Genomic DNA, 26,487 nt, shown 5'->3' with positions numbered 1-26,487 from the left:
AGGATATGGATCACTGGAACCATGTTGTGTGATCTGAAGAGACCAAGATAAACAAATTTGCTTTAGATGGTGTCAAGCATGTGTGGTGGTAAACAAGTGAGTTTTACAAAAAAGGTGTATCCTCTCATAAGCCAAGCATGGTAGTGGGACTGACATGGTTTGGGGATGCATGAATGCTGTCAACATTGGCAATCTGAAATACAGCTAAAAGAAACATGCATGTCAACATGCACTGTGACTACTGAAGCAGATCATGATATTCTCCATAGGATTGCATTCAAATCTCACACCAATCTATTTAAGCCAGATGCAGACTCAAAATGTAAAAGTTCAATGCAAAGAAAGGTTGAAACGCACACTGATGACCTCCCTTGTCATCCCTTTTCATTTCGTTTCATTTCGAGACGATTCGAGCCAACATAGCCCCTTCTCTACCGGATTTTAATCTGGGGTGTACTCACTTTTGTGAGTACATGTTCAAACATTAATGGCTGTATTTTGTTTTTTTCTGAGTGAACAAGAAATTTAAGCGGTTAAATATGTTGTTAAAAGGTCACTAATCATTGTGTCAAAGTTACATTTCTGTAATGCTTTCCTATGAAAATATATACTCAAAAATCTGCAAAACTGTGAGGGGTGTATTCACTTTCGTGATATACTGTATGTGAGTAGGACTGCAAATTTGCTTCGGTGGAGATGCGAACCAAAAATATGACTGGGGAACTATAGCTGTGTATATATGGCGCTCTTTTCGCCGATCGGAATAGATCTGATCCGATTAGTCTGATCGGAATGAAGTGTATACATTACATTGAACTCGAACGTTCGAATACCTGCCACGCGCGGTTACCAGGGACAGTGGTTAGCAACAGGCCGGGCTATATGGTTGAAACGGCGATAAACATGAAAGTATCGCTTGCTTTATTTATAATTTTAGTCTTTCTGAAAGTGACACTGCTGTACTTAATCTTGCGCTTATGGGCAAGTGCGGAACAGCGGCACTCCGACGCACTGTTGTCACCAGTTCACTTAAAACACCTCACAAACACGAAAGAAGTCTGTGGATGAGAGTATGAAGCCAGGATTGGTGGGAGAGAGTTGTTCTGCAGGAATTCAGCGACCAATATGGCGTTAAAATGTTAGGATAACCAGAGCTTCATTTGTTAAAATATGTGACACGATTGCGTCACAAACAACCAAGTGGAATAGAGTGTATACCGTATTAGCCCGAATATAAGACGATCCTGAATATAAGACGACCCCCCTTTTCAGGTTCATGTTTTGGGGAATTTTTTTTTTTTGAAGACTAAATTTAGTTTCACAATGGAAACTTCTTTCAAAATGCAATTTTTAATTTGTTGGAAAAGCTTAGGCTTTTTACATACAACAAATTTCACAATGTAATTTTCATGATATAAGACCACAGATGGCTATCCATACCCTTTTCCTTTCTTTTCTCAATCCAGAGGTTACCTGATAAGCGACAGCAGGCACCTTCAGCCGCCTGGGCACACCTGTTCTAAGTGTGACGCAACATTCCATACTACATCCATACTACACTCGCAGAGCATCAGTTTGCACCAGCCAGGCAACCAGTCCAATAGAGATAGACTATCTATTGTGCAATGCACAGATTTTGGCAAAATGCTTTGTTGACAGCAATATCTAACCAGCAGCCGTCTCGCCAAATCGCCGTTCATTTTATGCATCCAAAGTTTTCCGTTGGACTGTAGAAACCGAACGTGACCAAAAGCAGATTGACGCATTGCATTTGAAACCCATGCGCTGCCTATCAGCACCGTTGACATTAGAAGTCCGATTGGCATTAATTTCGTGCCAAGGGTAAAACTCTTAGTGATTTTATATGAACAAGACAATCTCTTGCCCTAACCATTACTCTCTGTCGCTGTATTGTTGTGAGGGATATCGTCAAATAGGCACCACCTGTCAAGGCGCCGCTCTCTCGCGCACATGAATGACCATTCTTTGGCTGATGACAGCATCCAAAACAAACTGATGAGACTGTAAAACCGAACACAAATAAAAACAGAGCAACGCATCGCGATTGACTGTTGTGTTTTCCCCCTCGCATTGTCGGCCCGCATCGCGTTGACATTGACAGTTGATAGACGTGCGGTGCAACAGTCATCACGAAACAAAGTTAGCATCTGCAAATTTGATATGGACAAAACAATCTCTCGCCCTATCCATAAGGCTATTGAGTTTTGTGGCATTGTTGTGAAGCATAATGGCCGCATTCAGGTAAAGTAAATAAAAATAAAAAAATAAGTTTTTAGTCTAGCGCACGGAAATAAGACGACCCCCCTTTTTAGAGTACTATTTTTAGAACAAAAAACACGTCTTATATTCGGGCCAATACGGTACATGGACCATCTGATCGGACTACACCACCTGTTCTAGTCCGATCCGATCAAAGAAATCTAGTCCGATCGGGCCGTATACAAGGGAATTCCTGATCGGAGTAGAAAAATATCCCTATTCTAATCGGATCAGAAGTGCCCATGTATACATACCTATTGACTCCTTCGGAGGCTGGATAACCTGTCGCGCCACGACATGTCACAAAAGGCTGTGCAGTCCCGTGCACTGCACTGCACTGCTGTAACCCACCCCCTCCCCACAGACAAAAAGTTCAACACCTTCTGAAAATTTTAGCCGCTTTGCATTAAGTTTTCGAGCAGACACTTGTCCACGGTGACGCAACATCGAAAGAGAAAAGCAGAGACTGTTCACAAATAACTGAATAAAGATTTCATTTAAAAAAACACAGCATTTGTATGAAAATGTGCTGGGTGACCACACTGCCTAGGCCTATCCAGATGCACGTATAGCAACAATGAGAAAGAGAGGGAGAGACGGAGAGAGAGAGAGCGATTAGCGCGTATCTGTGCAGGGCCGCGTTAACCCTCGCCGGGGCCCGGTGCAGACGCAATCCGGGGCCCCTACACCACATTATAATGAGCCATAGCCTATTCAAAACGCATGAAACAACCCAGGCTACACGTTCTACTCCAACACAAAAAAGGGTGTGCGGAACCCCCTGCTGAGTTCACCAGTCGCAACTACCAAACAGAAGCACAACCAAAAGTCTCTTATTTTTGCTACGTTGCTGCCGACCAATTTGTCGAATCAAAACCGTCGTGGGAAACACGTGTTAAAATGTAACTTCCAATGGCCTTGGAAAGGCTGGCTGTCTGTCAAAGGAAAGTTGACGCGAGGAAGGGGAATCCCCTTAGCAGCGAACCACAGCAAAGTGAAGCTGTCACGAAATCCCCTCAAAATGTACCATATAGGCTACCAATTAAGAAGTCAGCGGTTTTCATCTAGATGTGGATGTATCACGCAAGTTTTTTTTCCCATCCCAACGAGCCACTTGCTAACTGAACAATCCGCGAGTGGTACCCAGGCATGTTTTAACTGAACACAAAGCCGAACGCAAAGATATACGCTGACAGAGCATCGACATTAGACCTATTACAGTGCTTTAGGGAAATGGCCATAACATTGCTTTAGGAAAATGCGACTAGCCTATATCATTTTAGTGTTTGCTAGATTGGCTTGCCCTGTTGTTGTCAGACTGTCAGAACTTTGAGTGCTGGTTGGTGCACTTGCTACATAGCATTATTGTGAACACTTTTTAAAAAACACCTCAGAAGTGGTCCTCGCCGCGCCATGCAAGACTTTTGTTTCGCGAATGCAGTTGGGTGCGTGATTTATTTCCCCATGTTTTAACAATAGAATACGATAAAGTTAGGTTGGTGTGCTGTGCTCTGTTTGCTTAGCTTAGGCCTAGGCTACATGATTGCACAAGTCCATGATCGCTATGCAACAATTATTACAAAAAGCGATTATAACACTGACATTACAAAAATGGATAACGTTGCCAACCTTCTCTTCATTGCGTTAATCCATGCCAGGCTGAAGTTTATCCGTACAATCTGAAGCAAGTGCTGACGCCGAGTTTCTCACATCTTTTTTAGACAGTAGCCCATCATATAACTATAAAATTATTGACCAAATATTTCACTGGTGGCACACAACCAGAAGCATCTGACTGAAATGATAAGTTCCGACCTCCGATTCCTGCGTGCATGCAGAGGCGATTCTAGGCTCAGTAGGGGGGCCAAGCGAAAATTAAAAAGAAAGAACACTTGTAACAAATCGCCACTACTGTTCTCCAGCTACAGTCTTGGGGGGCCCAAGCTGCCTGTCTAGCCTGGTGACAAGATATGCATATGCGCCTCTGCTTGCCTACGGATGGCGAAATGCGTCAAAAGTACAATTGATTGTCTCAAAATATCGTTTCATATTTTCCAATCTCTCTGATCTCACGACGTCCGGGGCCCCCTCTAGTGGCGGGGCCCGGTGCTGCAGCACCGGTTGCACCATAGGATAACGCGGCCCTGGTGTGTGTGTGTGTGTGTGTGTAGTGTGTGTGTGTGTGTCTCGGGGAACATTTGAAGTGAAAAAAACAACCCTCCCCCACTTCAGCATCAGATGTTGGTGGTCTACAAGTCAATCCTTGTTTATCCGACTATCTTGTAGCCCAGTCATGAAGTTCATAAAGCCATCGGTAGCCTATAGGCTAAGATATCCAAAATCCCTCCGCAAATTTCTGCATTGCCTGAGTTCATAGGCTAAAACAACTTTATTTAGGCCTGACTTATTTAGCTTACTTTATTAGCCTTATTTAGGCCTATTATCGTATTTAGGCTTTAACGTGGGCCTATTTTACAAAATATCGAAAGAAGGAAAAGAAAAGACAGACAAGTTGAGGCTTCCTGATTGTAGCCTATTACAGCAAATCGAACATGCGCTTTATGAACACACTAGCCTGAGGGCAAACATCGGCACGATTGAGATAATCAGGCCATGCCAGGAATTCAACTACCTGGGCACACACTAAAATACTGACAGACTACAATTGCTTGGATCTTCAGTGGGTTTCGTGGGTCCGGGGGGATGGGTGGCCTACTGCCTAAACTGTAACAGTTTAAATGCGTCCTCTCCAAACAGAGTGTGTGTGTGTGTGTGTGTGTGTGTGTGTGTGTGTGTGTGTGTGTGTGTGTGTGTGATATTGACACCTGTCCTCCGCGACCGCGGATAGCCCCCACCTTTGCGCTTCTCATCTGGCTGTCACGCATCAACTGGAGGAGAGCGCGCAGTTCAAGGCAAGTGGCATGACTGCAATCGTCAACAGGCCTACTGTAGTCTAAACAACTGTTCAATGTTCAGCGGTGTCCGTAGTCAAATTATCACAGCGGTGGTAGATGGTTTTTATGAAGACCTGGAGGTCTGATCTATCCTACTTTGCAGCAGACAAAAACCAACAGACAAAATTGCTGAGTAGTGCCAACGAATGATTCTCCTGCCATGATAGCGTTGGACTAACCAGAATAACCAATTTACATGTTGAATGTTGAGAGGAGGCATTTTGAAAAGTCGAAGACCTATTCACGAGGATATCATAGCTACCTTTCCTTGTCAATGTCCCATGCATTACAAAATATTCAAAAACCTCATCTGCGATAGGCTAAACACGATTTATCTAACACGCTTGAGGATAATATTGCCACCTTTCCCCTCTCCTGCGGTAGGCAGTTGCCTTCTCAGAAAAAGCAATCTTAATCGGAAAGAGTGCGCACTGTTCAAGACCCGCGGCAAGACTACAATGGTCATCATGGTCCGTGGTGTCAGCATTCCGCCAAAACGGTGATAGGCCTAATTTTATATATATAAAAATATACCTTATTCGCAGCAGCCAAAATCAGTCAGACAATAAGTCCTTAACGAGTACGTGCAGGCTAGCGAATGCTCCTTCTACCAGGGTAAAGTTTGCAATTGGAGAGGGGTGATTGAAGGGGTAAATTAAGTCCGAAATCAAAATGATCAAAATACGGTCGATTGACAGAATGACAGAACGAAAATGTGTAGGAGGTCAACAGAAAATAACCATAAACTGAGGACTATAGGCAACGTCAAAGTAAAATACAAACACGAAATCAAACAAAGCTTTTTTTAATGCGGCAACACTGGTTAACAGCAGGTTTTACGCACACATTTCGAAGCGGTTTATCACAGATGCCGCTCTCTTCCTTGCTCTCCCAAACCCCAACGTACACTGGGTTTAATACTCCCTGCAATACTGGCCAGCTATTATTCAATCATCATTTCATTTGTCCATGCAAAGACCTTTACGCTGCGGTTAACTAAAAGTAGCCTCGGCCGAATTAAGGTAGGCTACAGCCTAACACAAAACGGTTTCCATCTGCACACAGATGCCACATATTAATAGGCTACCATACACAAAAAATGTAAAGCTAGCAAATGAAAATGAAAAGCATTTAAATTAACATCCCACTAAACAATCTCTTCCCCAAAGTCAAAGTTGAAACGGTGTGCGCTTCCGCCTCGCAGATTGACTGATTAAAGTGTGTTGATCAGTGCAGTGTGTGCGAGTGCGTGCTCCGCCATGCACATTGAAGAAAGTTAACTTCAACATGTCAACAATGTCCCATGTGTCCATATGTAGTGCACAAAACATTAAAAGCATTGTGAGAGAACATGTTTGCCAGTTTAGTGCGAAGGGAGGAGAATCCGAGTGCAGAGAGGCTGCATGTTGACATTACATTTCATTTCGTTGGATGCTTGTCTCAAATGTCATTTTCTCTCATCACATGCCTTGGCTACTCGTTTTAAATGTGGATTTTACCCACATTAACCCGTATTACAGCGTTAAACCACATGCTACCCTGAAACACCGCTGCTTCCCCGAGTTTTACATTGCAAAATTTCCGACATTTCCTTCACTGACGCAGCGGTTGATGGCCAAAGACGCGGCGCATCCTAAAAACTAAACAAAACAATATAAGGGGGGAAACATGCAGCGCCGTTGGTCAAGCCTTCTTCCTTGGTTCATTTAATGATTATTTAGACAGGGCTTTTATTTGGAACCGGCCATTATCTGTCAAATATCCTCGTGCACCCGGCCCTTAAAAGGAACCCGGCCGCTAATTGGAACTCGGCTATTATATGGAACTTTACGGTATATTAATATGCCGTCAACATCGTCTAAAATATTCCATATGGTAATAAATGTTGCCTACCCATTTGCGCTTGAATGTGTATTGTGTGTATGCAAGAGAAAGTGTGTGTGTGTGTGTGAGAGAGAGAGAGAGAGAGAGAGAGAGAGAGAGAGAGAGAGAGAGAGAGAGAGAGAGAGAGAGAGAGAGAGAGAGAGAGAGAGAGAGAGAGAGAGAGAGAGAAACCTGAACATGCGCTACAACGTGGTAAAGCGTATAGCGAGCGCTCCCAAGTATAGCAAGCGCTCCCAAGTATAGCAAGCGCTCCCAAGTGCCACCTGGCGGTTGTTTGGGTACACTGCAGCTAGGCCCGGTACGTACCGAGGTGGATGACGTGGCATTACCTTGGTAAAGGGTGTGCATTGTAGGGGGACCGACTGTAGAACTTAAGACGCCCCATCCTGTCTCGTCTGACGTGAACAGCTCTTTATCATGCCATCCAAGTTAATCGTGCACACCGGGAGTAGTTAATGCAATCCTGGTGTATTTCTCTCATGGTAGGATATACAAAACGTATGGGACTGTAAACGGTTTACTGTATTATCATAGGTAAATTGGCATGCCAGTTCTAGGCCTATAACGGTGACCAGAACACAACCAATAATGCTAGTAGCAACTGCATGTTGTTGAGGCTGCATTGTTTTCATATGGCTGGCAATTTTGTCGGAATAACATTTTATCGGTAATCATTTTCAGCGAAATACACATACTTGATTAAGTTTTATTCATCAACACATGTCACATTGGTTGTGCAGGCAAGCAGACGTCCATTTTGTCTGCAATATTTATCACCCCGTCAGAAACTGACAAACCCATGCCCATGATGTGTTCACTAAAAGAAAATATAGCCATTTCAAGACATCTAACTTACCATATCTTTGTTGTGATTTATCTGATCTGCAAACGATGGCACCAAATGAGTAGGCGGTCCTCCTCCATTGGTGCTAGGGGCTGGTAGCATGCCGCTGTTTGGACAGTGCAGACAGAGTATTCGTGCACTATGTCGGATTGCCAACCAAAATCCACCGATGCCTTGTGTGTTTTGTAACCGTCAGTGGTCCGATGTCGGACACAGGTGGCATACCACAGGCGGCTTGCCGTGCAAACGCCACCAATGATCCACTATACACATGCAAGCTGGGCTGGAACTACTGTCAACATGCTAACTGCTCTGTTGTGGCTTCTATCGCGCGTCGCAGACAACTACGTCACGGCCAGCTTTGATGTGACTGGTTGAAGTAGTACGTCACTGTTACCTAATTTCTCCAATCACGTTCGAGCTTTTTTTGAATACACCCACGGGCTAGAACAGCAAGGTTACCAGCAGAATTCCAGATGGATCTGCGTGAGAACCAGGTTAATCACGATGACCATGAAAAAAAAAATTCTCAGGTACTGACAAGTACAACTGCATGCTGAAATTGGCTGAACATATCCTTTAACCCCTTAAGACGCGGCTTTATACATTTGTTGTTACCAGTATGGTATGGTATGGTACTAAAGGGCCTGTGTTATGTCATGGCATTGTAGTGCTATGGTAGTTACATTTCAGTGACTATTACAGCGTGCCACTGGAGGTACGGCGCGCATTAAGGGGCTACCCCTCACCGAGGCCCAGGGCAGACGCACCCCGAGGGCCCCAAACCACATTATAATATGGGCCGTATTTCAGATGCATGAAACAACACAGGAAACACGTTTACTCCAACAGTCCCATTTCAGGTGGCGGAAGAAGGAGCCGTCAGCAGGGACAGATGATGAGATGCTTCGAAGCCAGATGATCTTGGGATTGTTGCCCGGGCCCATGCAGACGGAGCTCCAACGCAGAGTACGCCGTGAACCGACCCTAACGTTTGAGGATGCATGCAAGGAGGCCAAGGCCTTGGAGAAAGAGACCAAACAAACGGAAGAGGAGACCTTCGATACCCGGCGGACGTACAGCAGCCCCCCACAGACTTCACAACCTGCTCCCCCAGAGAAAGCAGACCCCCTACAAGACTGGAACAAGCTTAAGGAGGCCTTGCGAGCAGAGTTGGCAGATGAGCTGCGAGCTCAAGTGACTGATTTAAAAACCTCTCTGCTGTCAGAGATGAGAAACCAGCAGGCCAACCACCGGCAGCCAGAAGTTTCCTTGAGCAGGAACCAGGGGGCCAATCGCCCCCCTCGACGAATGCGGCAGCCCACATGGGATGACCAGGGCCGCCCAATCTGCTTGGGTTGTGGCCAGGCGGGACATATGCTTCGCGATTGCCCGCAGACAAGAGCTGCGAACAGTCGCGGCGTGTCGGAGGAGGGGCAATCAGGGGCCGCGCCAATGCGAAACGCTCTGGTCGGGGAGAGCCCTTCAGTTGAAATTCTGGTTCAAGGAAAACGGGTCCCTTGCATCCTCGATACTGGATCACAAGTGACCCTGTTCAGTAAGGGCCTGTTCCGAAGTCACCTCCAGGACTCTGAAGTAAAGGAGGTGAGTGACATCCCCTGGCTGACCCTGAAGGCAGCTAACGGGTTAGCTCTACCATACATCGGCTATGCATTGCTGGACTTTGAGGTGTGGGGGGTGGCAGTTCCTGGTAAGGGGGTGGTCGTCGTTGAAGATAAGTACCTTCCGCCTGCTTACGGCTTTCTGGGTATGAATGTTATACAACACTGTTGGGAGGGCCTGCGGGAGCAGGGGGGTCACCAACTCACTCTGTTTAAGTCTACACTCCCCAGAGAAGCAGTCGCAGCCTGGGACCAGGCTTTTACAGCATGTCGGAGGCTAGAGGCGGCGGAAAATCGGGGACCCAACATTGGCATTGCCAGACTACGGACCGCTGAACCAGTTCGCTTGGCACCCCAGACCGAAACGGCGGTGTGGGCACACGTTCCAGAGGCACCCAGGGCCGACCAGGAGGACGTGCTGTTGGAAGACTGCTACCACGGGGGTCAGGAGTGGTGTGTCGGACGTGCAGTAACTCGACTGCGGGAGGGCAAGGTGCTGCTGCGGGTGTGTAACCCCCACCCATACCCAGTGGAGCTACCCTCTCGGCGGCCGCTAGCTCGTGTGATGCGCCTGGGGTGGTACGACATCCAGGCACCGAATCAGCTGGTGCTGCGTCAAGAAGCCGACACGGTGGTAGTAGATGTGAGACCAGTGAGTAATCCCCTACCCAGCTACTTGTCTACCCTTCTGGAGCAGACTGAGGGGCTGACTCCTGACCAGTCCAGCCAGCTACATGGATTGCTGGAGAAATGGCAGAAGGTGTTCGCCCGGAGTGAGGAGGATTACGGGCGCACAGACGCGGTGTACCACACCATCCCCACCGGCAACGCGGCTCCCATTCGTCAGCGCTATCGGCCTGTTCCACCTAACCTCTATAATGAACTAAGGACACTGCTGCGGGACATGCTGGAGGGCGGTGTCATCCGAGACAGTGCCAGCCCATGGGCATCCCCGGTGGTGTTGGTGAGGAAAAAGGATGGTTCATGGAGGTTTTGTGTGGACTATAGGAAGCTGAATGTAGTCACGCACAAGGACGCCTTCCCACTTCCCCGGGTGGAAGAATCACTGACAAGCTTAAAAAAGGCCCAGTGGTATTCCACCCTTGACCTGGCCAGTGGGTACTGGCAGGTTGAAGTCCACCCAGCTGACAAGGAAAAAACTGCTTTTGCGACCCCAATGGGTTTGTATGAGTTTGAAAGAATGCCGTTTGGCTTATGCAATGCCCCCGCGACCTTTCAGAGACTTATGCAGCGTTGCTTGGGGGGGCAAGTGCATGAATTTTTGTTGATTTATTTGGACGATATTATTTTATACTCATCTGATTTTTCTTCACACCAAGGCCATCTGGAGCAGGTGTTTTCAAAACTGCATGGACATGGCTTGAAGCTGCAGCCGGCGAAATGTCACCTCTTCAAGCGCTCTGTGGAGTACCTGGGCCATGTTGTAAGCGCAGGGGGCGTGGCCACGGACCCCAAGAAGACTGAAGCGGTCCAGGAGTGGCCGGTCCCCAAGACTGTTCGGGAGGTGCGCTCATTTCTGGGGTTCGTGGGATACTACCGCCGCTTCATCTCTGCCTTCTCCCGGAGGGCTGGGCCACTGCACGCGTTGCTGAGGGGGGCTGGTGGCAGCAAGACTAGACCCATTGACTGGACCCCAGAATGTGACGCGGCTTTCCAGGACCTCAAAGAAGCCTTACTGAAAGCCCCAATCCTGGGTTACGCTGACTTTTCCCTTCCGTTTAAGCTGTATACAGATGCCAGCCTGCATGGACTGGGGGCCGTGCTGGCCCAGGTGCAGGAGGGACAAGAACGAGTCATTGCGTATGCAAGCCGGGGGCTCCATGAAGCTGAGCGCAATGATCAAAATTACAGCGCTTTCAAGTTGGAGCTCTTGGCATTGAAGTGGGCCGTGACGGACAAGTTTCGAGACTACCTCTGGGGCTCGACCTTCCAAGTCTTCACTGACCACAGGCCTCTGCTTCACTTGCAGACGGCGAACCTCGGGGCTGTGGAGCAGAGGTGGGCCGCACAACTGGCTAACTTCAACTTCTCGCTGCACCATAAGCCGGGAGCAGAACACCAAAATGCGGATGGCTTGTCCAGGCTCAAGGCGGCCGTGGCAGCAGTCATCACCAGCAGGGCCGCAGTGGTACCCCAGCAGTTGACCGAACCTCCAGATGGAAGCTCCTGGGCTGACCGGCAAGGACTGGACCCGGAGCTGGCCAAGATTCGGCAGTGGCGACAAGAAGGTAGGAGGCCCACCCGGGAAGAGCGTCAGTCCCTCCAGCCCACTGGGAGGCAACTGCTGGGGGAATGGGAGAGGTTGGAAGTAAGAGATGGAGTGTTGGTGAGACAGCACCCATCCAGTGATGGGGTAAGCGAGGGGGTGGCCATTGTGGCCCCTGCAGCTGAAACGAAGACCTTGTGGAACCAGTACCATGTGGCGCTTGGCCATGCCAAGGGCGACCGGCTTCTGATGGCACTGCAGGAACGGCTCTTCTGGATCGGGATGAGCAGGGATTGCGACCAGTGGAACCAGAACTGTCACCAATGTGTGCTTAGACATAAAGAGGCTGGGCCCAAGGCACCCTTATGCTCTATTGAAAGTGGTTACCCCTGGGAAACCCTTGCCCTAGACTACTTTTCATTACGGCGCCCAGGGGAAACCTACCAGTACATATTAGTAATTGTCGATCTCTTTTCCAGATACGCCTTCGCTGTGCCTACTACAGACCAGACAGCAGCCACTACGGCGAGGGTGCTGTGGAGGACTGTGTTCCAGCCTTTCGGCTGTCCAGAGCGTATCCTGACGGATCAGGGGGCAGCCTTTGAAGCAGACCTGATCCAGCAGTTGTGTGAACTGTACGGGTGCCGGAAAGTGAGGACGACTCCGTATCATCCCCAGGGGAACGGGGCTTGTGAACGGATGAACCAGACAATCCTCAACCTACTGAACACCCTGGAGTGGAGGGAGCAGCCACGGTGGCGGGAGCACCTTCCAGGCCTTGTGCACGCGTATAACAACACGCCCCACAGTGTGACAGGCCTTGCCCCATTCTTTGTTGTGTTCGGCCGCCATGCCCGTCTTCCGGTAGACCAGAATGCAGGGCTAGTGAGGCCAGAGCAGCGGGCCACCAGGCACGAATGGGTTCGCCGACACCATGACCTCCTGCAGGGTGCATACCGGCGTGTGAAGGACCGGACGCAACGGCGACAGCAACAGGATCAGGGGCGGCTCAATCGGGGCCGTCGTGCCCAGCCTCTGCTGCCAGGGGAGAGGGTCCTCGTGCGGGACTCCCGCCGGCGGGCGCATGGCAAATTGGGCTACAACTGGAACCCTCAGCCGTATGTAGTCCAGAGCCAGCCCCTGAAGGACCGACCCGTCTACGTCGTGCGGCCGGAAGGGAAGGATGGCCCTGTGCGCACTATCCATCACAACAACCTGTGCGTCCCACCCAGTGACTGGAGGAGTGGGACTCGTGGAGACGCAGGTGAGTGGGTAGATAGGCCCTTAAGGCAGCAGGGAGCTGAGGGAGGGCCGCAGTTGGGGTGGTGGCCAGTCGGTTTCCACACCGAACCAGCAAGGCAGGTGGCAGCTGGGGATCCTGGGGATGATGGGGAAGTGGGGGGTGGTGCCCCAGGGGGTGCTGCTGAAATAGCGTTGGGTCCACGGCGGTCCCAGCGGGCAAACCTGGGGGTGCCACCAAGGAGGTACCAGGACTAGTGGTCGGGACGACCATTGTTCAAGTGGGGGGAATGTCACATTTGGGTTTCTTTTCTTGTGTTGTGCATGTTCTGTTTGTGGTAGCGCCCCTGTGTATAAATTTCGGTGGCAATCACTGGGACTGACATGGACTCCATATAGGGACTGGGGGATTATTGATCGTAAAGAATGGACTGTGTCGATTGGTGGGGCTGATTGATGTGGGGCGGGAGAGATGCTATTTCTATGCAGGGGATTCGTCACTGGGGAGCTTCCCCCACGGGCCAAGGGGTGACGTCTACACGCCGCGACGAGGCCGTCACAGCTGATCGACCATAACAACAACAGGAGCAGCAGCAGCAGGAGAACCTCCAGCAGACCTGTCGGCTTGCGATTATGATGGGCGCGATCATACACCAACTAAAGGAAAGTGGTCAACTCCTTCCTACCCGATCAGTGTGTGTGAGAGTCATACTTTAGTCCTCCTCCGGTGCAAGTAGATGTGTTTTGTTCCGAGGTGCCTGGGACGCGGAGCGTGCTGGATGGAGACCGGAACCGGGGTCGGAGCCAGGAGTGCATCGATGAGTGATACAACGCAAGCTAATCTACTGATCAAAGGGAAGTACGAGTGTCCTGCCTATATGGTGTGTGTATATATGTGCGGTTGATCGGAAGGGCTGCATAGTTCTCAGTGCTGCTGTCTGTATTGCCAGGGATCCCCGCATCGGCCGTGTGGAAGAGGATCGTTCTGGACCGAGGCTGTCGAACGGATTGCTGTCGTGAATTCGTGGGTCGCCTTCCTGCCTGACAACCCGGGTGCCAGAGTGGTATCGGGAATAGTGCGCGGACTGAGACTCAGATAAGTTGTTATTTTGTTTTTTTTTTTGGTCGGCGTGGGAAGCCGCCGACCCAACGTGGACTTCTTTCACCGGTGTTGGACAGCAGCGCACCGGTTCGGTGCACAGCAGAGACTTCCTCCCGAACTCCTTAGTGGGGTATGCGTGTCATTGTGAATGACGTCAGTAACTGTGTGAGTAGAATAGTAGCCTAACCTGTGCATGTATTAGTGCTGTGCTTTGCTGGTCGTGACAATACTTCTATGCGCGTGTGCATCGGAGAATCATCCTTGGTGTGCGGTGACCAGTAGCATTGTAGCGTGTGCGTGTAGCCTAACTAGTTTTGGGGGTTACTTCCCATATGTGCTGTGCCATTTGGTAGATTGCTGTGGTGTCCACTCTTGAGTGAATTATGCTATTGTATGTTCATTTTCTTTCTTTTTTTTCCCTTTTGGTTGTTGTTTTGATTCCTTGGGATATGTATTGTGATTGCCATGCCATTGACTATTGTTGACCATTGCTGTGAACCTTTTGCTATTAATTGCTTGCTGTGGTTTTCTTACTGACAGACTAATTTGATGTGCCTTGTGGGGGTATTTTGTGGTGTTAATGTGCCACTCCTATGTCGGGTTGTGGGTGGGGCTCTGGGTGTACTACTGTGCGACTGCTGTCCTGTAAGAAAATAAAACCCTTTAAACTGATTCCTCTTCGTGGTGTTTTGTGTCTTGGAGGGGTTTGGATCTGTGTGGTTAAGTGGTCCGCCACGACACTAAATGTACAGTAAAAGTGTAATGTTACCTTACTGTCCACTCACTTTATAGGCTTCACCAATCTTAATAGCGCAATTGACCTTGACATTTAAACACAAATTATAGACACTTACAAAAGTCATTCTAATTAAGATCAAACAATGTAACTCATTAGGTTCCACACATTACAATGATACAGTGATAAGTAATAAAACTAACAGCCACACAGGGCATGCAGGAAATTGGTCTAAGAGATTACAACCTGAAGTCATTCCTCTCAACTTCTCAGAGAAACATTCGGCTATTGTCATGTACTGTTTTTTTTATTCAGGTTAATTGTCTGTGTGATACCATTCTTTCTTAGACCATTCCCCTCACAGCCCACGTGGCATACAGGAGTACCATTCATTTATCATTTCAGCTTGAACATTTTTGAACATGACAGATATAACAATGAAACCTCTGTAACACATACAGTATTGTCTACCTTAATAAAATCATCAGCAAAGTGTAATGTACTGTATGTGAAGGGATATTCATCATCAATATGCATGTAAATGAAACTTCAAAAGATTACAAATGTGCTTTTCTATCACCTGTCAAATGTTAAAAACATGTAACATACAGAGCCTGCGGCACATTGGCCCACCAGGAACGCAAGCTGAAGCCATTCCTCTAAAAAAACAAATGTCAGAGAAACTGCTACTGTCATGCAGAAATGTTTGTAATTATCTGTGTGATTCATACTTAATGAGCCTTTATGAGATCACACAGAGCCTGCGGCACATTGCCCCATGAGGAACGCAACCTGCAGTCATTCCTCTCAACCTCTCAAAAGCACATTCTACTATTGTCATGCGGAAACGTCTTTAATTTCTGTGTGGTTCACACCTCCCTGTCAGGCTTATCGCCTCATCGCTTTAAGGGAATCCAAGAGTGCCACTCATATTTCATTTCAGATTGACAATTGATTTACACGCTAGAAGGACTGGCAGTTGGCCTTGTTTTTTACTTTTAAAAGTTTTCCTTCTTCCTGATTCTCAGGAGGTTATTAACTTCCAGATGTCTCCCCTTATTTTGCATGCTATGAAACAGTTCAACCAAGATGTTTGCCAAAGGCATACTATGTCTATAACAAATCTACGTACTCACTGTTCAAATGGCAGTTGTTTATGATGTAAAACAGAGATCAGGAAGAAAAATCATTTCACAATATTACGTAAACTACATCCTGTACGATGCAATTGCAATTGATGAACAAACACAAAGTATTAAACCAATACTTTGTTGCAGCACCTTTGGCTTTTATTACAGCAGTCAGTCTTTTTTAGAGAGAGTCTATCAGTGTGGCACATGTTGATATGGCGATATTTTCCAAAGCAAAACAAAGGACAGGAAGAAAAAGAATTTCTCAAATTTCCACACATTTTGTTTAAAATATATCCTGCACAATGCAATTAATAAACAAACACGGAGCTATTGATAACAAACACGGACATAATTCAAAAGGTATATTTGGAGCAAAACATCACCCGTATCACACCACACGGTACCTACAGTATGTTTGTAGCAGTATAATTCTTTTGCACTTTTGCACTATAGACTTCGTCAGGAAGGAGGGAATATGCATGTGGCAGGTCTCCGAGTTGTAGTTGAAGTCTGTGGTGTACAGGGTGAACAGCATTGGGGAAAGCACCATTCCTTGTGGAGCTCCAGTGCTTCTGACCACAGTCTCTGATGTGAGGTCACCCAGTCTGACGAACTGAGGCCGTTCTCTAAGGCAGTCTGTGATCCAGGTCACCAGCGCCGTGTTTGTTTATCAATTGCGTTGTGCAATATAAATTTCATATAAAATGTGTGAAAATTTGCGAAATTCTTTTTCTTCCTGTCCTTTGTTTTGCTTTGGAAAATATCACCACATCAACACGTGCCACACCGATAAGACTCTTTCCCAAAAAGATTGACTGCTGTAATAACAGTAAATGTGCTGCAACAAAGTATTAGTTTAATACTTTGCGTTTGTTCATCAATTGCANCGTACAGGATATAGTTTACATAATATTGTGAAATGATTTTTCTGTCCTTTGTTTTTTTACATCATAAACACCTGGCATTTGAACAGGGGTGGACTTTTTATTGACATGATATCCTGTGCCTTTGAGAAACGTCTTGGTTGAACTGTTTCATAGCATTAAAAATGTGGGGAGACGTCTGGAAGTTAGTAACCTCCTGACAAAACAGGAAGAAGGAACATTTTTAAAAGTAAAAAACAACTGCCAGTCCTTCCAGCGTGTAAATCAATTGTCAATCTGAAATGAAGTATGAGTGGTACTCTTGGATTCCCTGAAATCAGGGGTGGGGAACCTTTTTCATTTGAAGGGCCACTTCAAATTCATCAGAGGGCCATAAAAGTCCTCCGAGGGCCATACTATGAACACAAACCAGGATTTTCCCCTTCACTTTAGGCCTATATTGAAGGCAGCCATCTTTTAAACAAACACCACCTTCTCTAGGTTCCTTGATAACTTAATTGCATTGCAAATGCATTTTCTAAAATTCCTTTACAAAATATGTCATACTTCATTCTCGAGACATAGGTTCCCCACCCCTGCCTTAAAGCGATGAGGTGATAAGCATGACAGGGAGGTGTGAATCACACAGAAATGAAGACGTTTCCGCATGACAATAGTAGAATGTGCCTTAGAAGGGTTGAGAGGAATGACTGCAGGTTGCGTTCCTCATGGGGCAATGTGCCGCAGACTCTGTGTGATCTCATGGCTCATTAAGGTTAGTATGAACCACACAGATAATTACAAACATTTCTGCATGTCAGTAGCAGTTTCTCTGACAGTTGACAGTTCAGAGCAGGGGTATTCAATTAAAAGTGACAGAGGAACAGTTTTTCAAATTCCCTCCAGTGAAGGACCCGTCTGCTTGCATATAGCTGGTTGGACAGCACATGTGAAGGGAAGGATAAACAAATGAAAAATGAGGAAAACATTCATGAATGACAACAAATGATCAAAGAGGTATGCCTATGTTACGTAGATAGGCCTGTTAGACTACTGTAGTACTGAAATCCGAGATTTTGACACCCCAAGGCATTTGTGAGACAAAGTCGGCAGTATTATTTTGTCAATTTGGGTGTGCAGTCCCAACTCTCCAACTCTTCAAATCAGCTGCCTGCACACACGCTAGTCGCGATCCCTCAGGGTTTTTATGTCAGTTTTGTCCACTTCTAACGCTATTAGCCATTCCCGTAATATGGCTGGTTTAGACAGTGGCAGTCGGTGAAAACTGTCGGGGTCCAGCTTTTCATTTTACGGCCGCAACCTGGATAAGAACACACGCAGAACATGTTTACTTAGCCACCTGATGGAGTAGCCTGCATCCGGGTCAGACTAGAGAGTTACAAAAGTGAGACACCTCTGACCAGTGAAAGACTGTGTGGTCCGATGATCATCTCTGTGCCTCGGTTTGATTGACGAGACCTTTGTGATGAAGTGTGTAGCGTTTTTGAGGTTGTTTATAGCGGGGAGTTAGAGAGAGAAAAAACACGCACATCCGTCTCAAGATTGGGTGCAGGACCAGAAAAAATACCATGAAAAAACTGAAAGAAAAGTCTGCGACACCAAGCTCCCGTTGCTCTTTTTAATGTAACGTTTCAGGCAGCATGCCCTTCATAGCTTGGTGTCGCGGACTTTTCATTCAATTTTTTCATTGTTTATAGCGGGGAAACATCAGAAAATAATATTTACAAATTGGCCCCACCGCGGAATTTCTCGGAATGGCTCATCATTAGATACATTTTGGGGCATGGGAAATCGATGGTGAAACTTTCATTTTACGCCGGAGCTATCCTTTAACCCCTTAAGACGCGGCATTATAAATTAGCTGTTACCAGTATGACAATGACCAAGCTGTAATGTATTACTAAAGGCACTGTGCACTGTCATAGTAGTGTAGTACTATAGTAGTTAACTTTCAAGGTCTATTACTCCGTGCCACAGGAGGTACGGCGTGCATTAAGGGGCTACTACATCTACCATCAAAACATAAATGTCCACCTTTAGACTGCTAAATGACATTTCAAGCCTTAGATATATCCTACTCTCCAAAAGGCGGCCATTTTGGATGCCATCTTGAATTGCTCAGACAGCCCAAGCAGAATTTCGGGGGACTTTTGATTCTTAAAGGTATTCTAAACATATCCTGACATTTTCAGCTTGTTACTAATTTGTTCAATTCACCCGCTGAATTGTTAATTGCGCTAGAACATTAAAAATCACCAACTTTGGAATCACAAAATCACAAATTTTGGACCCCACCTGGGCCACCATATTGAATTTCTCAGAGATGCTAAGTTGGATTCCTCTGTATTTTTTGTATGTTGTTAATATTACAGTAGAGTGTTAGCATACAGTATTTGGTGCCAATCCACCCACTCATTAAAAAGTTATTACATGAAAACCTTTATAATATTAAACATTTTGGACGCCAATTTCTCAGAGAGCCCAAGGGGGATTCCTGTGGACGTTTAGTATGTTATTCCTAAAGGTATTCTGAACATATCCTGAAATGTTCAGCTTGTAACTAATTTGTTCAGTTAGATGAACAACAAATGGAAATGGGCGGCAAGTTAGAAACAACCTCTGCCTTAGTAAGGTAGGTTTTGATGTATTTGAGGTTGAGAGCAACCTAGATAATAATCGCCAATGCCACTGCAAAAGTGTAACCCCGGTAAACCGTCAGGTTTTGCTAGCTTGTGATAAGGTTAAAAATGTGTGCCTTCCAGTTCACTATCAAGACTACGTCAATCAGCCACCACCCACAACAGGTACTGTCTGCCAATAACTCGTGACACATATCTAGAAGTACAGTGCCAAAAACTTGCATGCAACGTGCATGTACGAACATATTGGAAGTCAATAAAGTTCATTCTGAAATATTATTCTTCTCTGTGTTGTTTTAATCACTATCCAACTTTTGTAGCATCTTATTATTACCCTATATAACCCTCCCCAAACTTTTTTGTTGCATCTTGTGTGCATCAAATTTCATATTCCCTGAATGCAATTATTTTGTTGGGTTGATATGTTCTCTGTATACAGGTACAGTCGCCATCTTATGTCCCAATCTCCAGTTCATTAACTCATGTGGGATCATGTTAAATGATAGCTGCATTGGGAAAAGTCTCCTAAGAATGACTGTGGCTTTGTTCCGTCCATCAAGGAGAATGAGGAAGAGAATGATTTAAAATATATCAGCCAAGAATATTGCCTTGTGTGAGGTAGCCTACACATGTGACTATTCAAAGTCGTGGCTTCATTGGAGGAGGGGCATAACATGTTCATAAAGGGATGTTGGGTGCTACTCTTTGGTAGGCCCATTTCTCTTACAGTTTTTCTCGATTGCTTACACACAATTTTCGGAATCAGTTCTCGAATTCTCAAAACTCTACACACAAATCTCATAACCTCACACACAACGGGCAAAACTCCTCACTACCTCTGAAAAATGCACGTCTTGTCTCAAAACAATGTACTCTCTTCTAAAAAAGTCATTTTTTTCTCAAATGACACACACAAGCAGTCATTTTACAGTTTTTCTTGATTGCTCACACACATTTTTCGGAATCAGTTCTCGAATTCTCAAAACTCTACACACAAATCTCCAAACCTCACACACAACGGGCAAAACTCCTCACTACCTCTGAAAAATGCACGTCTTGTCTCAAAACAATGTACTCTCTTCTAAAAAGGTAATTTTGTTCTCAAATGACACACACACAAGCAGTCATTTTAATACACTCTTATGTGAACCATTGAACACTAATATGCACAAGGTAAAACTCTATACTCAACTTGAAACACAGTAGAAACTTATTTTCTTCAGTGTTCTACTTACTAAAGTGGGTATTTTTCTGTAGTAAATTACTGAAATATTGTTTTTAGACTCGTAGTACACAGATGTGTACAGTGGTGCTCATATGTTTACATACCCCAGCAGAATATACGCTTTCTTGGCGATTTCTCACAACACAGAAAGCCATATCAACCCGTCATTCGCTTCAGAAGGAATAAAATGAAGTTTTTGAGCGACCGTCTCACTCTCCTGATCTCAACATCATTGCGCCACTCAGGGGAAACCTCAAATGTGAGGTTCCAGCAATACACCCAAAGATAATATAGGAAACAACCATTCTGCCAGGAAGAATGTGCTGTTTTGTCATCTGAGAAAGTTAAGAGCCTTATCCACAACTACCACAAACAATTTAGAGCAGTCCCTGATATTAAACAGGGCCATATTCAGCATCAGAAACTAGGGTATGTAAACTTTTGAGCAGGGTCATTTGGGTAGTTTGGGTTGTAAAAATGCTTTTGAAAGAGTAAGCACAGAAGATTGCTAATAAATGTCTTAAGCCAGTTACTAGCAATGAGTGAAAAAAAAAGGTTTTGTGTAATCCTTCTGCAGGTGTAATCCTGGTTGCAGGTTCGAATCCCCCCTGACCTCTCCCTACATCTCCATCCATGGCTGAAGTGCCCTTGAGCAAGGCACATAACCCCACATTGCTCCAGGGACTGTAACCAATACCCTGAAAAATAATAACTGTAAGTCGCTTTGAATAAATGAAAGCGTCAGCTAAGTGTAATGTAATAATAATGTAATAATAATAATAATATATTTTGTGAGAAATCGCCAAGGAAGCGTATATTCTGCTGGGGTATGTAAACACATGAGCACCACTGTACATATTTTACATATTTTTCTGACATTTAAAAAATCGCACTAATGTATTGTAAAATATTGGGTAACCACATAAAAGTGATGTCTTGTATAACATATTTTTGAGTTCAAAAACTAAACAAATGTGTTTTCTCCTTGCATCCACTCATTTTTCATCAATATGACATGCAATGTGTGTCCTTATGGGGTGATGATTTCAGATTGTAAACCGGTATGAAGAGAGTTTGCCCATGTGATGAGGAAGTGAACTTAGTATGGCAGTTGATTTTAGTATTTTGAATGACAGTGTGTTCAATGCCATAACCAGGGTTTTTCTTCATGAAAATTGTGTGTAATCCAGATGTAGCAGAGTGGAGAGTGCATGATTGGTAACCAGAATAATTATTGTACGTTTTTTGCTTGAAACCCGTCTACGCCATACGGGGGGCTAGCCCGTAACGAGAAAGTCCTTGGATAACACTGCAGTAAAGGCAACACAGGTCCGTACATTACAGAGACGCGATTCCCCATAAATATCATTTATTTTTCTGTACACCAAATATCGACAACAGGGGTCAAGGAGATAAGACAGTTTCATAAAAGTAAAATAAAATACTAGGCATGGTACGGTTTGCGTTGCAAACCGAGACCGTACGGTTTGCATGTCACGGAACGGGGTAGTGGGCAACCGCACGGTGCCCACGGTTTCAAAAAAATAAAAAATAGTGACCACCGGCGGACTACGCTATTAAAATCCTACTACTTTTACAAGCATAAAACACAAAGACTACGTAGGATATTGAGTGTGGAAAGACTGATTTCTATCAGCCAACTGAAAGGCATAATGTAACAGCATGCGCCAGCTGACTAGGCTACAGTAGCCTAACAAGCAAGTGCAATTCGGTCAGCAGCGTCACCCTGTCCCCCCTCTCTCTCCACGTTAGCGCAAGTGACTGTTCCCAGCCTTTATGCTGACCATTTTAAATGAAATGAACATGAATTTACAAACAATGACAGATTAGCAGAACAAAGTAGACTATGACTTACGTTACAGTAGCCTAGTGTAGGCTATATCCACGTGGCATTGAATGGGGATTCCGGACGGCAAAATGCAAGATAATTGAACTTTGTGCTGTTGCCTAGTTAACATTGATGTTTAACACTATAACAAAAATAAAATTTGACTGTTTTAAAAGGCTCAGCTTCACAGGAGTTTTGTGAAACATTCTTGTGCATACACTTCTAAAAAAACGATCTTTTAAAATTATTTGTTACCTTAACTTTCACATTTTAACATAACATAACCCTATCACTTGTTCACTTAAAATTGAATTTGACTTCTGATTTTACTTCTATGCTTCTCATGGCCGGCAGTTTCATGATAGGAAGCAACTGATTCATAAGCGCAAAACTCGCAGAAAGCGGTATCAAAATAAAAGTACAATTCGTTCTCAGTGTGTCATTAACCAAAATAGTCATACTGCACTGACCTAATGGTCCCATTGCCTACAGGAGTGTAGCTGTTTTATTTTTACACGTCAAATGTGTTATAGCATGTAATATTTGAATATTTGTCAACTTAAAAGTTAGGACTTAGTTCTCCCTTTTTGTGAAATAAATGGAAGCATGTTAAAATCATTGATATCTTTCCTCTTTCAGTTGGGTTAAATGAAGTCAAATTCAACATACCCATGATAAGCTTACATTTTCATTCTATTTTTTATATAATACATTTTATTTAAAAAAAAAAAAAAAAAAACAGAGCCGTACAAAACCGGAAACCGTGACCTTGAAACCGTGATATGGACCGAACCGTGACATTTGTGAANCGTACCACCCCTATAAAATACAATAGGTGGCCCTGTCCCCATGTAATCCCATATGCGACATATGCAGCAATGCAAATTCCAATTAAACCAAAGAAAACAAATAATAACCAAGATAAATAAATCATGCAAGTCTGACACTGCAAGCAAATCGTTTTAGTACACTACGACAAGGAGGCACAACATGCAATGTTCATACAATCACAGCAAACACAAAGAAAATGAGCACATCATTGGAAATGCAAGACATACAATAAGGCACCTATGTGAACTCGGAGAGGGCAGGATAACCAGTTCAATTCCATGAATGAATAGACACTTTAGCCTATGCTGTCGCAGCACTGTTCACGCGCAGCAGTCTGCACTGCGCGCTTGCGTCTTCAGCGCACCTGCTCGAGCGGGCGGAGCAGGAGCGTCTCTGGGCCAGCACACGGAACAACCCGTGGCATCAGTCACGGATGGACAAAGCAGCAACCTCGGCAACAGGCACGAGTCCACTTCACCTGCGATTACGATCACACATACATCATTACCATTAAAATACAAAGTAGAGAGCACGCACACCTTCAGAATGACGGGCAGAACATGCGCACACATACGTACCAATAGATGGGTGGGAAGCCACCTAGTAAGTAACCAGAACACAGCAGCACCACTTGCACAGCGCTCAGATGACCATTCGGCGCACCGTTGTCAGACGGCCATCAACTGGGAACGCGCATCACTATGACCAGAAAGCGCAATTGTAACAGCAGGCCTGCATTTCCAACTCAATCATACAAACAGCTTCGGAAACTCACCCAGTCCAGTCAACCGCATAAAACGTGGCTCCAGTGGCAAACTCGTGCCCACGCCACCAAAACAACCCCAGGCAGCCCGGAAGGAAGGAGGAAACGACGGCACCTATGCCGCCTCTATATAGGAGTGAAAGTTGCCTCCACCAATCCGCGCGCTCCCTGGGGAAATTACCTGACGCACCGCAGTCTCACCTGCTACACAGATAATTGTGTGTAGGGGTTTGAAAAGAGTGTGTTTTAAAAAGAAATGTGAGTGTAAAGTAGGAATTGTGTTTAGTGTTCAGTGACATTGGTTAGGGGAGTTGGGAAATGGGTGAGATGTTCCGAGAATTGTGTGTGAAGTTCCAGAAATTGTGTGTAAGCAATTGAGAAAAACTGTAATACACTCTTAGGTGAACCACTAATATGCACAAGGTAAAACTCTATACTCAACTTGACACACAGGAGAAACTTATTTTCTTAACTGTTCTACTTACTAAAGAGGGTATACTTAAGGGAATACTTAAATATTGTTTTTAGACTCGGAGTACACAGATGTGTGGCAAAAAAAATATATTTTACTAGGGCTGTCAGTAGATTAAAAAAATTAATCTAATTAATTACAGAATTTGTAATTAATTAATCTAATTAATCGCACTTACTCGTATGTTCTTTTCATGACGTGAAACAATAATAATAATAATAATAATAATAATAATAATAATAATAATAATAATAATAATAATAGTAGTAATAATAATAATAATTACAATAGGCCTATAAGCCCTATGATGTACTAATATGTTAAAATAGGCCTGGTAAACAGAGTTAGTGAATAAATAGGCTACATTAGCAAACACAAAAAATGAGTCTACAGTATCTTATCTATCTATCTATCTATCTATCTATCTATCTATCTATCTATCTATCTATCTATCTATCTATCTATCTATCTATCTATCTATCTATCTATCTATCTATCTATCTATCTATCTGAAAAGGTCAGAGTTCAAGGAAATGGGAACACCCCCTGATGAAACAGATGACGTGCATTCATTCACGTTTTGTTTACATTTTGGGGAGCTGGATTAGCCAGGAATGATAACTGCACTGAGCTAGCCAATAACCCTTGCTTGGACTAAACATTGATTCTACACCAAAATATTCTATGGATATAAGACAGGACAAGAAAGACTGACTGATGTAAACTTCTCCAAACTATCTGCACGAAAGGTAAGACATCCTATCTCTGTAGGCTAGGCCTATTGCGATTGGTTGAAGCTAGAAAACGTCAGTGTCTGAGGTGTCAGTGGAAGTTAGCGATCAAAGTTGTCAACTTGACATCTGTGGTGGCACAGTGGTATTATTTTATTCTGAACGTGACATGTATCACTCAAATCGCTGTAATCACAACCCAACTTGTGAAGATCATCTTCCAGCACTTGTCATCTTCCAGCGATGACTTTGTGCTGTCAAATTGAAATCCCTATGCTACTCTGCGCTGTTGACACTTGCACTGTAGCTTGTGTCATGGGGTAATTTCGGAGCCTGTAATATTTTGATTCTTATGTGCAGCGTGGAAAAGGTAGCGATTATCTATCAAGTGGTTTGATGTTGTAGTGAATATACAAGTGTTGTTCTGCCGATGAGCAGAAACCTCTGCTGAAATTGCGGTCGGCTCTATGTAGTAGCTTGGCTACCGCGGTCACACATCATGAACACAAATATTTGCGTCGTGTGTTTCAAAGCCTGAACAGTCAATGCATTCGTATGCTGGGCTATAGTTGTATGAAAGATTTAAGTAGGCCTACCACAAGTCCAACTATTATACAACTGCCATGGCCAAATCAAATGATAAATGCGCCTGTATTCACATCAGATGAACCAGCTGCCGAGCGCAGACTTATAGCTTACATCTCCTGATAAAATGTTTTCTAAAAGTTATCAAATATAGACAAATCGATAATGGGAAAAACACCACATTTTGTCTGACATGTTATTAGTTGTATTTAAGCTGTAGAGATTGTCTGATTGCTTGTGTTAATTGAAGGAAAACGTCGTTGGTCCACAGCTATTTTTTAACTGAACAGCTGTTCGCAGCAATGCAGCGTCAACTGGCATATCTCGTAATAATTCAAAAATATCTAAAAATAATTAAATACAAACATATGCTTTTGTTCATGAAAAAAGACAGAAAAGTGTCTGTATTTGTTGTATTTATTGTATTTTAGCTTTAGAAGTTGACGGACGGCTTGTATTTATCACAGCATGAGTGAGTGAATTCAGT

General features: G+C 44.8%; 1 long non-coding RNA gene across 1 annotated transcript; it reads right to left on the bottom strand.

Annotated features, from left to right (window-relative positions):
- Positions 1–23,445: 23,445 nt before the first annotated feature.
- Positions 23,446–24,414, bottom strand: LOC134444297 (uncharacterized). Its single transcript, XR_010033918.1, has 3 exons — positions 24,225–24,414; positions 24,028–24,148; positions 23,446–23,927 (listed from the first exon to the last, which is right to left on the bottom strand). It is a non-coding gene; the product is annotated as an uncharacterized LOC134444297 (long non-coding RNA).
- Between the last annotated feature and the right edge of the window lie 2,073 nt (positions 24,415–26,487).

This window comes from Engraulis encrasicolus, unplaced genomic scaffold, assembly GCF_034702125.1.
Source record: "Engraulis encrasicolus isolate BLACKSEA-1 unplaced genomic scaffold, IST_EnEncr_1.0 scaffold_49_np1212, whole genome shotgun sequence".
Classification (NCBI taxonomy): domain Eukaryota; kingdom Metazoa; phylum Chordata; class Actinopteri; order Clupeiformes; family Engraulidae; genus Engraulis; species Engraulis encrasicolus.
Note: the sequence above shows the minus strand (reverse complement) of the source record. Positions and strands in the feature narration are given on the sequence as shown.